Here is a 12689-nt window from a genome sequence, read left to right on the forward strand (position 1 = left end):
CCTTAGATTAGGGCCTAATTAATTTATTTCAATTGAATGATTTCCCTTATTGGCATCGGGAACAGCTTTTGGATGAGGAGTTGATTATGCCACTAGCATTTTAATGAAACATATTATAACCATTTGAGACATCGAAAAATCGATGCCACTATGATAAACATACACTCATCGCCCTTTAGTTTGATTCGTGGAAATTGTCACCGAAAAGTATTTGGCCAATGGTCGCCTAGCACGCTGAATGCTCGTGGACAGAGATGTGGCCAGCCATTGGTATACCGACGTCACAAACATCAGCCGGTTTAACGGGTTGAGGCTCACTCGCGACTCATTCTATGCTACCACCAGCAACAAAGGTGGTGGTGTTGGGGAACGACAAATTGCTATTACTTGTTTTTCCTGCAGTTGCTGTCAGAACTGTATCTCTGGCTATCACGGAGAACAAAGAAAATGACACCCCCTTATGGTTTGGGCACATAGACGCTGTCTCTCCCCTGCCTTCATGTGCAGCAAAACTAACAGATAATTCCAACTAGCTAGGTGACATGGTATCCATGCATTAAATGAATCCGTAGCATTCCAGGGGCTTGAGAAGCCTTGGCTTTAGCTCCGAGAGAATATGCCGTTTTTATTCTCGTTGCGGGCACAAAGCCCTTGCAGCTCCGTTGCGCATATCAGAAGAGCATCGCAAGAGCACGCCAACATTTCGTGGACTGCCTGCGAACTCCCGCTTGATGGGACTTAAAAGCTGTGGTGTCTGAGTTTTATTTCGTTTGAAATATTCCAAACAAGATAATGTCGCGCGCCGCAGCAAACACGCTGGTGCTTGGGTTGCTTTTTTTTGGATTCTTGCACAGTTTGGAAGTAATCGTTCCAGCCAGAGCCATCGACGGTAAGCAGCACTGGTTTGCAAGTATCACCTTAACTAATTGTCTTTTACGCGCCTGTCCTTACTGCCTCTTCTTGAACCACTTTCAGAAAAGACCGTTTGAATCGCTTAGGCAGAAATGATCGCACATAGCCTTATGTTTGCCCGGTACATTGCTACTGGAATACACATTTGCGCTCAAGTGATTAGGCTGTGGCAATTTAGTTTATCAATCAACACAGACACTCTGTGGAGGTGTGACGTGAGCAGCAAGGAAAGTTACTTATTTGTGTAGGCTACCAGCCATTGGAATGAACATCTGTTATCAATTGCCACAACTCCGTTGAATAATCGAGTTATTTTGTTGCGAATGTTAAATTGTGATATTCCTCACAGAAAACGATGCGATACATTGTCACATCTGCATTCATGTAGCTTGGTCTTTGGTTACAGACAAAATGTAATCAGTCATTAAGTAGCCATTTATTTTGACATATGCCATGACGATGAGGGTTGAGGCTACTATGTTGCAACTGCTTACTGGCGTCCACTTTCAGCTCCTTATCAATATCGAATTAGTACTGCATTGGTTGTCGTTAAATCGGCTACTTCTCGTGAAATACCTGTAGCCTACCAGTTTTCTTTACTTGATTTCATATAGCCTGTGTTGTGTAAATCTTTAAACGGCAAGGCCTGCTTATTTCATGAGCTTGCTCAGTTTATTTTCATCAAACACCAACGCAGCTGCTTTCCTAAAGAAAGTGTTCAGGCTTAAAGCCTCTGTATTCCAAGTCACAACTCCTCACCCTGTCTCTTTATTCAATGCAACATGCTGATGAGGGTGATAAGCATGAGGCCTTCTGGAAGGCTAACCAACTTTAAAACAACATATAAGCCGAAGGAGTTTGCAATTGTCCGACGTCTGAGTGGCTCCAGAGTCTTCTGTGCTGCCCATAACTTTGTTTTATACATTAAAGCGACACCCAACCTTGATTGGACACCCCAAATTACTAGCGTACACTTCATACAGGAAAAGGGCGTGTTCAACGAGGTGTCAGACTTTAAGAATGATTCTTGAGTTAACCAGTTGCAGTTTTTGTCCCAGCACTGCTAAACATACGATATTTCTGTTCAGGGTAATGCATTGTTGGTACCATAGAATGTTTGTATGCCCTAAAGCCCTCCTTCATAATATAGGTACTCATTATCTATTCTAAAGAACTGCTAATCACAGATGTTGGGTTTGTCTGGAAAACATTAGGAATTATCATCTGGGACTCATAATTGCAATGTAAGTAATTTAGTTGGCGATGGATAATACATTGACCATACTGGGGATATAGGTCTACATGCCTCTTCAAATCATGCCTTTCTTATCATGAAGCCTTTGCCCCATCCTTGTTCAGATACTGTATTGAAGACCAAGGTCCTGAACCATCAACATACCCTGTGTTTAATTGGACCCCAAATGCACTTTCTTCTCAAGGGAAATCTCATCTAATAGTCTGAAATCGTCCATTGAGAGCTGTTAATTTGGGGGCGCTACTTCCTGCAGCTATGGACCTTGACACAGAAAAATGTCATGTCATGCTGTTTTTTACCCTGTTTGTAAAACATAGTAGGCAGCACTTGGGCTGTGTCTCCTCCTATGTCAGTGACGTACTGTGGTCACCTGACTTGGCCAATGGGCTGTGTTACAGGGAGCCCTGTTAAGAAAATGGAAATTCAATTGAAGCCCCAATTTGGGGGTATTTCTTCACTGCAGAGGTGTTAAATTTACATCACAAGCTTGTTGACATCCCAGAGCCAAAAGGGGTTTGAAAGGGAAGGGGATGAGAGACCATATGAATCGGAGGGCCATTCCCCCTCACCCCACCCCTTCCAGGAACATCTGGATAGAGAAAGGTCATTCATCTGGGAAGTATGTGGAGTGTTGGGGATGGGATGTGTGGGGTGAGCGGGATGGTTACCACTCACTCACTCCAGATGGAGTTCTCAGTTCTTCTTGGTGTTGACAGTCAAGATGAGGAAGGAGGAATGATTTGCATAGACTGATGAGAGGAGCCATGAACGTGAGAAATGGGTGGAAGTCTTAATACTTAACATTGACTGTACTGGGCAAAGGAGAGTTCTGCAGTCTCCCACTCTTTCTCCACTCCCTAGTCCTGCCTCTCTGCTCCAATACCATGCTCTTGTCCAAGTTGACTCAACCCTCAGTTAACATGGTGCTCCATTTATACAGCTGCCTGGCTATTTACCTAAGTCAGCCAGGTTAGGCACACTAGCACAGGACTTGTATTGCAGCATGCCAGCCGCCTAGGTGGACTGGAATAGGGTGGGCCTAGTGCTCGCGGGTTGTGGGACATATTCACTTTTTATTTATTTTATTTTTACCCCTTTTTCGTGGTATCCAATTGTTGTAGTAGCTACTCTCTTGTCTCATCGCTACAATTCCTGTACAGGCTCGGGAGAGACTAAGGTTGAAAGTCATGCGTCCTCCGATACACAACCCAACCAGCCGCACTGCTTCTTAACACAGCGCACATCCAACCCGGAAGCCAGCCGCACCAACACCGTGTACCTGGCAACCTTGGTTAGCGCGCACTGCGCCCGTCCCGCCACAGGAGTCGCTGGTGCGCGATGAGAAAAGGACATCCCTACCGACCAAGCTCTCCCTAACCCGGACGACGCTAGGCCAATTGTGCGTCGCCCCACGGACCTCCCGGTCGCAGCCGGTTATGACAGAGCCTGGGCGCGAACCCAGAGTCTCTGATGGCACAGCTGGCGTTGCAGTACAGAGCCCTTAACCACTGCGCCACCCATATTCATTTTATTGAATAAACTTTCATACACATGTGGCACCACTTACAAGGGATGGGTGACATCACCCCATAATGGAAATAACTATCAGGATTACGGTATAAAGCATATGAGCACTCCTATTATACTGAACAAAAATAAACGCAACAATTTTACTGAGTTTGAGTTCATATGGAAAACAAATACAAATAATTCATGATTCATAATCTGTGAATGTCACATGACTGGGAATACAGATGAGCATCTGTTGGCCATAGATACCATAAAAAAGTTTTTTAGCAAGTGGCGTTGACAGATCAGGACAGGTCACCTTTGGAAGATCTGTCTTGCCGAAAAAGGTTATAACCAGAATGGTTAACATCAGTATTCAAAATACTTTCTTAACCACCTATCAGTAATGACATCTGGATTAGAGGTCGACCGATTCATCGGAATGGCTGATTTAATTAGGGCCGATTTCAAGTTTCAATAACAATCGGAAATCGGTATTTTTTACAATTTTTATTTTATTTGTATATACCTTTTTTATTTAACTAGGCAAGTCAGTTAAGAACACATTCTTCTTTTCAATGACTGCCTAGGAACTGTAGGTTAACTACCTTGTTCAGGGGCAGAACGACAGATCTTCACCTTGTCAGCTCAGGGGTTCCAATCTTACAACCGCACAGTTAACCATTGCACTCCAAGAGTAGCCTGCCTGTTACGCGAATGCAGTAGAAGCCAAGGTAAATTGCTAGCTAGCATTAAACTTATCTTATAAAACACAATCAATCACAATTACAAGTTATAATACTAATCCAGTTTAGCAGGCAATATTAACCAGGTGAAACTGTAATTTCTCTTGTGTTCATTGCACACAGAGTCAGGGTATATGCAACAGTTTGGGCTGCCTGGTGAACTAATTTGCCAGAATTTTATGTAATTATGACTTACATTGAATGTTGTGCAATGTAACAAGAATATTTAGACTTGGGGATGTCACCTGTTAAATAAAATACCGAACGGTTCTGTATTTCACTGAAAGAATAAACGTCTTGTTTTCAAAATTATATTTTCCGTATTCGATCATATTAATGACCAAAGGCTCGTATTTCTGTGTGTTATTATGTTATAATTAAGTCTGATTTGATAGAGCAGTCAGACTGAGCAGCAGCAGGCCCGTTATCATCAAGCCTATCAGCCTAATAACCAATGTTAAATGGCTAGCTAGTTAGCTGGGTGTGCGCTAATACTGCTTCAAACGTCACTTGCTTTTAGATTTGGAGTAGGGCAGGGCGGCAGGGTAGCCTAGTAGTTAGAGCATTGGACTAGTAACCGAAAGGTTGCAAGTTCAAATCCCCGAGCTGACAAGGTACAAAATCTGTCGTTCTGCCCCTGAACAGACAGTTAACCCACTGTTCCTAGGCAGTCATTGAAAATAAGAATTTGTTCTTAACTGACTTGCCTGTGGAGCGATGGGTTACGATGCATCGAGTGTGGCTGTTGTCTGTGTTCCTGAAGCTATACTGTTACACTGACAATACTATAGTGCCTATAAGAACATCCAATAGTCAAAGGTATATGAAATACAAATGATATAGAGAGAAATAGTCTTATAAATACCAAATTAACTACAACCTAAAACCTCTTACCTTGGAATATTGATGTCTCATGTTAAAAGGAACCACCAATTTTTATATGTTCTCATGTTCTGAGCAAGGAACTTAAACATTAGCTTTTTACATGGCACATATTTTACGTGGCACACATTTATACATGGACAAGTATAATATATGACAAATCAGACGAGAAACAGTCCTACTGCGGTGAGTGAGAGAGACAGGGAAATTACAGTACCTCTATAAGCCATAATGTAAATTTTACCCACTTTTGCTCCCCAATTATGAGATTACGATCTTGTCTCATCGCTGCAACTCTCCAATGGACTCTGGAGGGGCGAAGGTTGAGTCGTGCGTCCTCCAAAACATGACCCCAAACTTAACACCCACCTGCTTAACCCAGCCGCCTTATGGGACTCCCGGTCATGGCCGGCAATGACACAGCCTGGGATCAAACCCCAGGCTACAGTGATGCGGCAACACTGCGATGCAGTGCCTTAGACCACTGCACCACTTGGGAGGCATAATGTAATGTTTCTAATGTTATTTTCTCCTGACCCTCGTCTCCAGCTAACCGTATATGTAAGAAGGGCTACAGGCGGTGTGTAAACGGCCGGTGTGTGGGACACAGCTCCTGGTGTAACGGACAGGACGATTGTGGGGACAACTCAGACGAACTCTTTTGCAACAGTAAGCAGTGCTAGCTATCTCATGCAGTGTACTCTCTGGGGGGTAGTTTGTGGTGATTTTCTGTGGACATGTTTGTGTGTAGTATTTCACCAGCGTATCGTGTGTGTGTTCCAGCCACCCTGTGCACAGCAGAGCAGTTTCAGTGCAGAGACGGATGCTGCATCACCAACTCAACCAAGTGTAACCAGGTGGTGGACTGTGAAGATGCCAGCGATGAGATGAACTGCTGTGAGTCAACTTAGAACGCCCGACAAACTTAAGACCCTAGTTTCAACTAAACCTAAGAATTGTTTAAACTCTAACCCAGACCTAACTCTTGACTCATGAACTCATGAAAGATCACAGACTAACCTTTAGACTAGACTCAACTAAATCTAACATCAAATGTAACTCTAAACCAGACTTAACTATAGACTACCTCAGCAGGATTGCTCTGTATAATGTAACCTTAGTTAGATATGATGCTGAAGCTAGTAAACTAGATTTGTTTTTAGACTGACTTTATAAGACTCACTGTTTAACCTTTGCCCTCTGTTCTGCAGCCACTGACTGTTCCAGCTACTTCCGTCTGGGGGTGAAGGGTGTGATCTTCCAGAAGTGTGAGTTCACCAGCCTCTGTTACGCCCCCTCCTGGGTGTGTGACGGAGCCAACGACTGTGGAGACTACTCTGACGAGAGGAACTGCCCAGGTGAGCATACACATGTGGACGCATGCACACACACATCCACACAAAGATAGACACTTAAACACACACACAATGAACTGCAAGATCTAAAATGTTTCCTGGGTGTTGTCCTTCTGGACTCAAGAGTGTACATTAAAACACAAACATTCTTCTAAATCAAATCAAGCTTTATTTATACAGCACATTTCAGACATGGAATGCAGCTACACAATGTTCTTCACAGGAAAAAACAAATAAAAAAACAAACAAATAAAAGCTGAAATATTTACTACACAACAAAGATAAGATTTAAAAAAATATATTTAAAAAACAATAACAAAAACTGAATGACTAATAAGCACACTAAGGAAAAGCAGGGCCAAAAAGACGTTTTAAATATGTCCACAGTTTAGGCCAGCCTCAGGTTCTCTCTGGGAGGCTATTCTGGGGGCATAATAACTAAAGGCTGCCTCTTGGTCTTAGGCTTTGAGATAGTTAAAAGGTCAGTGCCAGAGGACCTGAGGGATCTACTGGATACATAACTTAAAAGCATGTCTGACATGTATTGGGGTGGACAATCGTGGATTGATTTAAAAACCAATAGAATAATCTTATAATGAATTCTAAAACTCACAGGCAGCCAATGCAGAGACCTTGAAACCGATGTAATGTGTGCTCTCTGGTCTTGGTCGGTACCCGTGCTGAAGCATTCTGTATGTAGACCAGACAGGAGAGCATTACAGTAGTCAAGCCTGCTTGTAATACAAGCATAGATGAATCTCTCTGTATCAGCCTGAAAGAGAAAACACAGCCATTAACAAACAGCATGTGTTGCATCTATTAAACTCTTTCAAATACAAGATAAGTATCTACAACCCTGATGGTCTAGCTGTTGATTGGGTGGGAGGGAACCTGTACTGGTGTGACAAGGGGCGGGACACCATTGAGGTGTCCAAGCTGACTGGGGCCTACCGGATGGTCCTGGTCAACACCGGTCTGAGGGAACCACGCACTGTGGCGGTCGATGTACGAAACGGGTATGAACATAAACATAACTACAAATAAGAAGCGGGAACTGGTTAAATTCCTTTAATATTTTCTCATTGATGAGTGCTGCTCAAATATTGACTATAGTGTATCAAATGTTGAGTATATAGGGTTGATTATTTTAGTACAAGAGAGAATGGCATTGATCCTCACTTTGCTGAACATTTAGTGTGATATTATGACCACTCGCATGGGTGTTCTGAGTGGTTCTGAAGCCTCACTGAGCTGTGTCCCTACCAGGTACCTGTACTGGTCAGACTGGGGTGACAACCCCCACATAGGGAGGATAGGGATGGACGGCTCCAACAGGACTGTGATTGTAGAGGACAGGATCACCTGGCCCAACGGCCTCACTCTGGACTTCATCAACGACCACATCTACTGGGCCGATGCCAGAGAGGACTACATTGAGTTCGCCAGCCTGGACGGAACCAACAGACACACTGGTAACACACTCTCTCACACACAATATCATACACACATCTTTTGATACATATATTGTTATTACAACACACACATTAAACAGAACTCACATACATTATACACACCACACATTCTCATCAGTAAATACATCACTGTTGGCAGACTTGCTGCTTGTTTCTGACGTGTCTGTTTCTCTGTGTGTTTCCCCACCCTGCAGTGCTGCGTCAGGACATCCCCCACATCTTTGCCATGACTCTGTTTGAGGAGTACATCTACTGGACAGACTGGGAGACCAAGTCCATCAACAGGTGTCACAAGACCCAGGGCACCAACAAGACCATGCTGATCAGCACGCTCCACCGGCCCATGGACGTCCACATCTACCACCCTTACCGCCAGCCAGAGGGTTTGAGTAAGTCTACTGTTACCTCCACCTGAACACCTCGTCATGTATCGACGTGTGCCTGCACTCCCCTGACCTGGGCCTATTGTGTGTGTGTGTTTGGTTAACCCATAGTGGCCAATCACCTGTGTCAGACAAACAACGGACGATGCAGTAACCTGTGCCTGCTGTCGCCTGGTGGGGGGTACAAATGTGCCTGTCCCACTAACTTCTACCTGGCTAGTGATGGGAGGCAGTGTATGTCCAACTGCACCGCCAGCCAGGTGAGTTTAACCAACTTGTCTCTTAGCTGTTTCATGATGTTGTGTGTCCTTCTCTGCCTTTGTGCTCAGAATCAATCTTTCCTCTCTTCCTCCACCGTCTCTTTCTTCCTCGGTCCCTCTTGCTTTTCCCATTCTCTATCCGTCTCTTCTTCTCGCTTTCTTCCTCGGTCCCTCTTGCTTTTCCCATTCTCTATCCGTCTCTTCTTCTCTCTTTCTTCCTCGGTCCCTCTTGCTTTTCCCATTCTCTATCCGTCTCTTCTTCTCTCTTTCTCTGCAGTTTGTGTGTAAGAACGACAAGTGCATTCCGTTCTGGTGGAAGTGTGACACAGAGGATGATTGTGGGGACCGGTCAGACGAGCCTGCGGAATGCCGTGAGTGACAGATAGTCCTAGTCCATGAACACTAACTATCATAGCTGCACTGTACTAAAATCCTGGTTGACTGATGTTGTATTGGCATCCCCTGAAGCGGAGTTCAAGTGCAGGCCCGGCCAGTTCCAGTGTGGTACAGGCATCTGTACCAACCCAGCCTACATCTGTGACGGAGACAATGACTGCCAGGACAACTCTGACGAGGCCAACTGTGACATCCACGTGTGTCTGCCCAGCCAGTTTAAGTGTAGCCACCCCAGCCGCTGTATTCCAGGGATCTTCCGCTGTAACGGCCAGGACAACTGTGGAGAGGGAGAGGACGAGAAAGAGTGTCGTGACTAGCCTTGACTATTGTATTGACTAGTATGAAGAGGTTAAAGAGAGGGAATATGTACAGGTGTTAAAGTTCTCCGTCACTGCAACGGATTTCCGTCATATGGATTCTGGAGGGGTTGTTTTCTCATTTTTAGGGGGTAGATCAGTTTTAATATTGCGGATTGTAGCTTCCATAAATGTAATTATCCCCCCAATATATATTTTTTATGTATGTATGCTGACAGGGGTATAAATCGAGCACAAAGCCATGCAATCTTGATAGACAAATATTGGCAGTAGAACGACCTTACTGAAGAGCTCAGTGACTGTCAACGTGGCACCGTCATAGGATGCAACCTTTCCAACAAGTTAGTTTGTAACATTTTTGCCCTGCTACAGCTGCCTCAGTCAATTGTAAGTGCTGTTATTGGAAACATCTAGAAGCAAAAATGGCTCAGCCACAAAGTTGTAGGCCACAAAAGCTCACAGAATGGGATTGCTCTTGCTCTCACTAATGCTGTTGTGGTTGAATGGAAGCAAGTCCCCGCAGCAATGTTCTACCATCTAGTGGAAAGACTTCCCAGAAGAGTGAAGGCAGCAAAGGGGGGACCAACTCCATATTATGCCCATGATTTTGGAATGAGATGTTTGACGAGCAGGTGTCAACATATGTTTGGTCATGTAGTGTACTTTAACTGAGCTTCTCAGTCCTTCTTCATAAAACATATCATGGGGAGGACCCTGAGCAAGGGATTGGAATTGGTCAAGCTCGCAATTTAATACATGTACAAAATGATATCCCTAAAAGCATGATGAATTCCCTCTTTCCCTAAAAGAATGATGACTTTCTTACATGAAAGGGGAGGTTAACTTGGCCCCAGAGAATCCATCTGAGATCCCCTTCAGGTTCAGTCATGGGGTTTGTTTTGCTTTAACCCTGAATACGGAGGATATCCAAGCTGTAGTGTACTGCACCAACTTCTAGTCTTTTTACATCAGGGTTTCGTGTTCGTTTCAAACTATATGTTCTCCGCACATTGAAATTAAATGTATAATTATTTAAAATCAATGTTAAGAAAGACTTGGAGACTAGGAGAAAAAGCCATGCATCATGTACGGATATTGGTAAGTGACTGTCTCTTCTCCTCTGTCCCCCGTAGCGGATGTGACGTGTGCTCCTAACCAGTTCCAGTGTGCCATCACCAAGCGCTGTATCCCTCGTGTCTGGGTGTGTGACAGGGACAATGACTGTGTGGATGGATCTGATGAGCCTGCCAACTGCAGTAAGGACCCAGTCTACTGTGACATCTAACATCGCTCTCTTTCTCCTTGATTCCTCTTCCTTATTTTTTTATACCAGGTGAATTTGAGTACTATTTAAGAAGGTCCGGTCATGCAAATGTGGCAAAGGTCCGGATGGACTTACTGTTGAGAGTTAGAATAGTACAATACACTAGATGCAATTTTGAAATTTAGTTGTGCAGTTTTTGTCTTATATCAGTCACTGACAATCACTCAATTAGCCCTTGCCAGCTATATATATATATATATTTTAGTAGTAAATTAGTCTAGCAAGCTATCTAAACTTGTAGTTTACGGTTGAATCAGATATCTTATTAAAAGATACAATCAGTTCTCTCCACACTATGGAAAAATGTGTACAATTGCAGGAAATTTGATGTAAATTTGCAACATCTTCTCTACAGTTTTTGACCACTGTCCCTCCCACTTTCTACCTCCCTGCTTTTATTCTATGATATCTAACACCCCCCCCCGATATCTCTCGCTCCCCCTCCCTCCCCAGCCCAGATGACGTGTGGTGTGGATGAGGTCCGCTGTAAGGACTCTGGTCACTGCATCCCGGCCCGATGGAAGTGTGACGGAGAGGACGACTGTGGAGACGGATCAGACGAACCCAAGGAGGAGTGTGGTGAGGGATGGAGAGAAGGATGGGGTACAGACATTAAGACGCAGGAGGGATGGGGGGGAACCGAAAGGAATGGAGAGATTCCCAAGCATCTTTTGTGTTCTGTGTTTTACATAATTGTCTATTATTACAATATCTGATATAATTCCTTCCTACTCTGACGGTATTTGTTGTGTCCTCAGAAGAGAGGACGTGTGAGCCGTACCGGTTCCGCTGTAAAAACAACCGTTGTGTCCCTGGTCGCTGGCAGTGTGACTATGACAACGACTGTGGAGACAACTCTGATGAGGACAAATGTGGTAGGTCCCCTCTTTCCTGTCTTCAGGCTCCCCTTTATGTATTTGAGGCCAGGGCTATCGCTAGTGTTCCTGCCTCATGCCCTTATCATTATGGGTAGATAAGAGCTACAGAATAGGTGTATAGTACATCTGCCTTCATCTGGACAGACTTTCTTTCACTGAATGGTTTCAGCCACATAGGTTCCCATTAACAGATCATTTAATAGTTTGTAAAGGATAAATAGTTGATTGTTGTTTGTTCTCTCAACTGCACTGCACGGTCAAGATTTGTTTTGCTTTGATTTACTTTGTGACCATTTGCACACCTCATCTCATGTTTATTCTGCATTTCACACTGGCCTGTTGACGTGGGTTAGCAGTAGGTCTCTTCACTATCAGCACAAACACCCCAAAACCCCCAACCTACCTCTGACCCCCCCCCCCCAATCTACCCAAACGTCTTCCTACAGTAACTATCCCTCCTATACCCATTAGGAAAAATAGATATACAAAACATTTAAAAAGTAACTATCCTCCCTGCCTCGTATCTTAAAAAGTGGACTTACTCTATCCAGATTCCAAGATCCTGCCCAATCCTACTAGCCTTCTAGACCCCTGCTGTACCATGTGACCCATTGTACTCCCATCCCCATTCCCCAATCCTACTAGCCTTCTAGACCCCTGCTGTACCATGTGACCCATTGTACTCCCATCCCCATTCCCCAATCCTACTAGCCTTCTAGACCCCTGCTGTACCATGTGACCCATTGTACTCCCATCCCCATTCCCCAATCCTACTAGCCTTCTAGACCCCTGCTGTACCATGTGACCCATTGTACTCCCATCCCCATTCCCCAATCCTACTAGCCTTCTAGACCCCTGCTGTACCATGTGACCCATTGTACTCCCATCCCCATTCCCCAATCCTACTAGCCTTCTAGACCCCTGCTGTACCATGTGACCCCTTGTACTCCCATCCCCATTCCCCAATCCTTCATTTGTCCCTTTACCAGTCTTTTCCCCC

At 44.4% G+C, this 12689-nt stretch overlaps 1 pseudogene; it reads left to right on the top strand.

Annotated features, from left to right (window-relative positions):
• The first annotated feature begins 288 nt into the window (after positions 1–288).
• LOC135541553 (prolow-density lipoprotein receptor-related protein 1-like) overlaps positions 289–12689 on the top strand; it is a 31649-nt pseudogene continuing 19248 nt past the window's right edge.

This window comes from Oncorhynchus masou, chromosome 6 (genome assembly GCF_036934945.1).
Source record: "Oncorhynchus masou masou isolate Uvic2021 chromosome 6, UVic_Omas_1.1, whole genome shotgun sequence".
Lineage (NCBI taxonomy): Eukaryota > Metazoa > Chordata > Actinopteri > Salmoniformes > Salmonidae > Oncorhynchus > Oncorhynchus masou.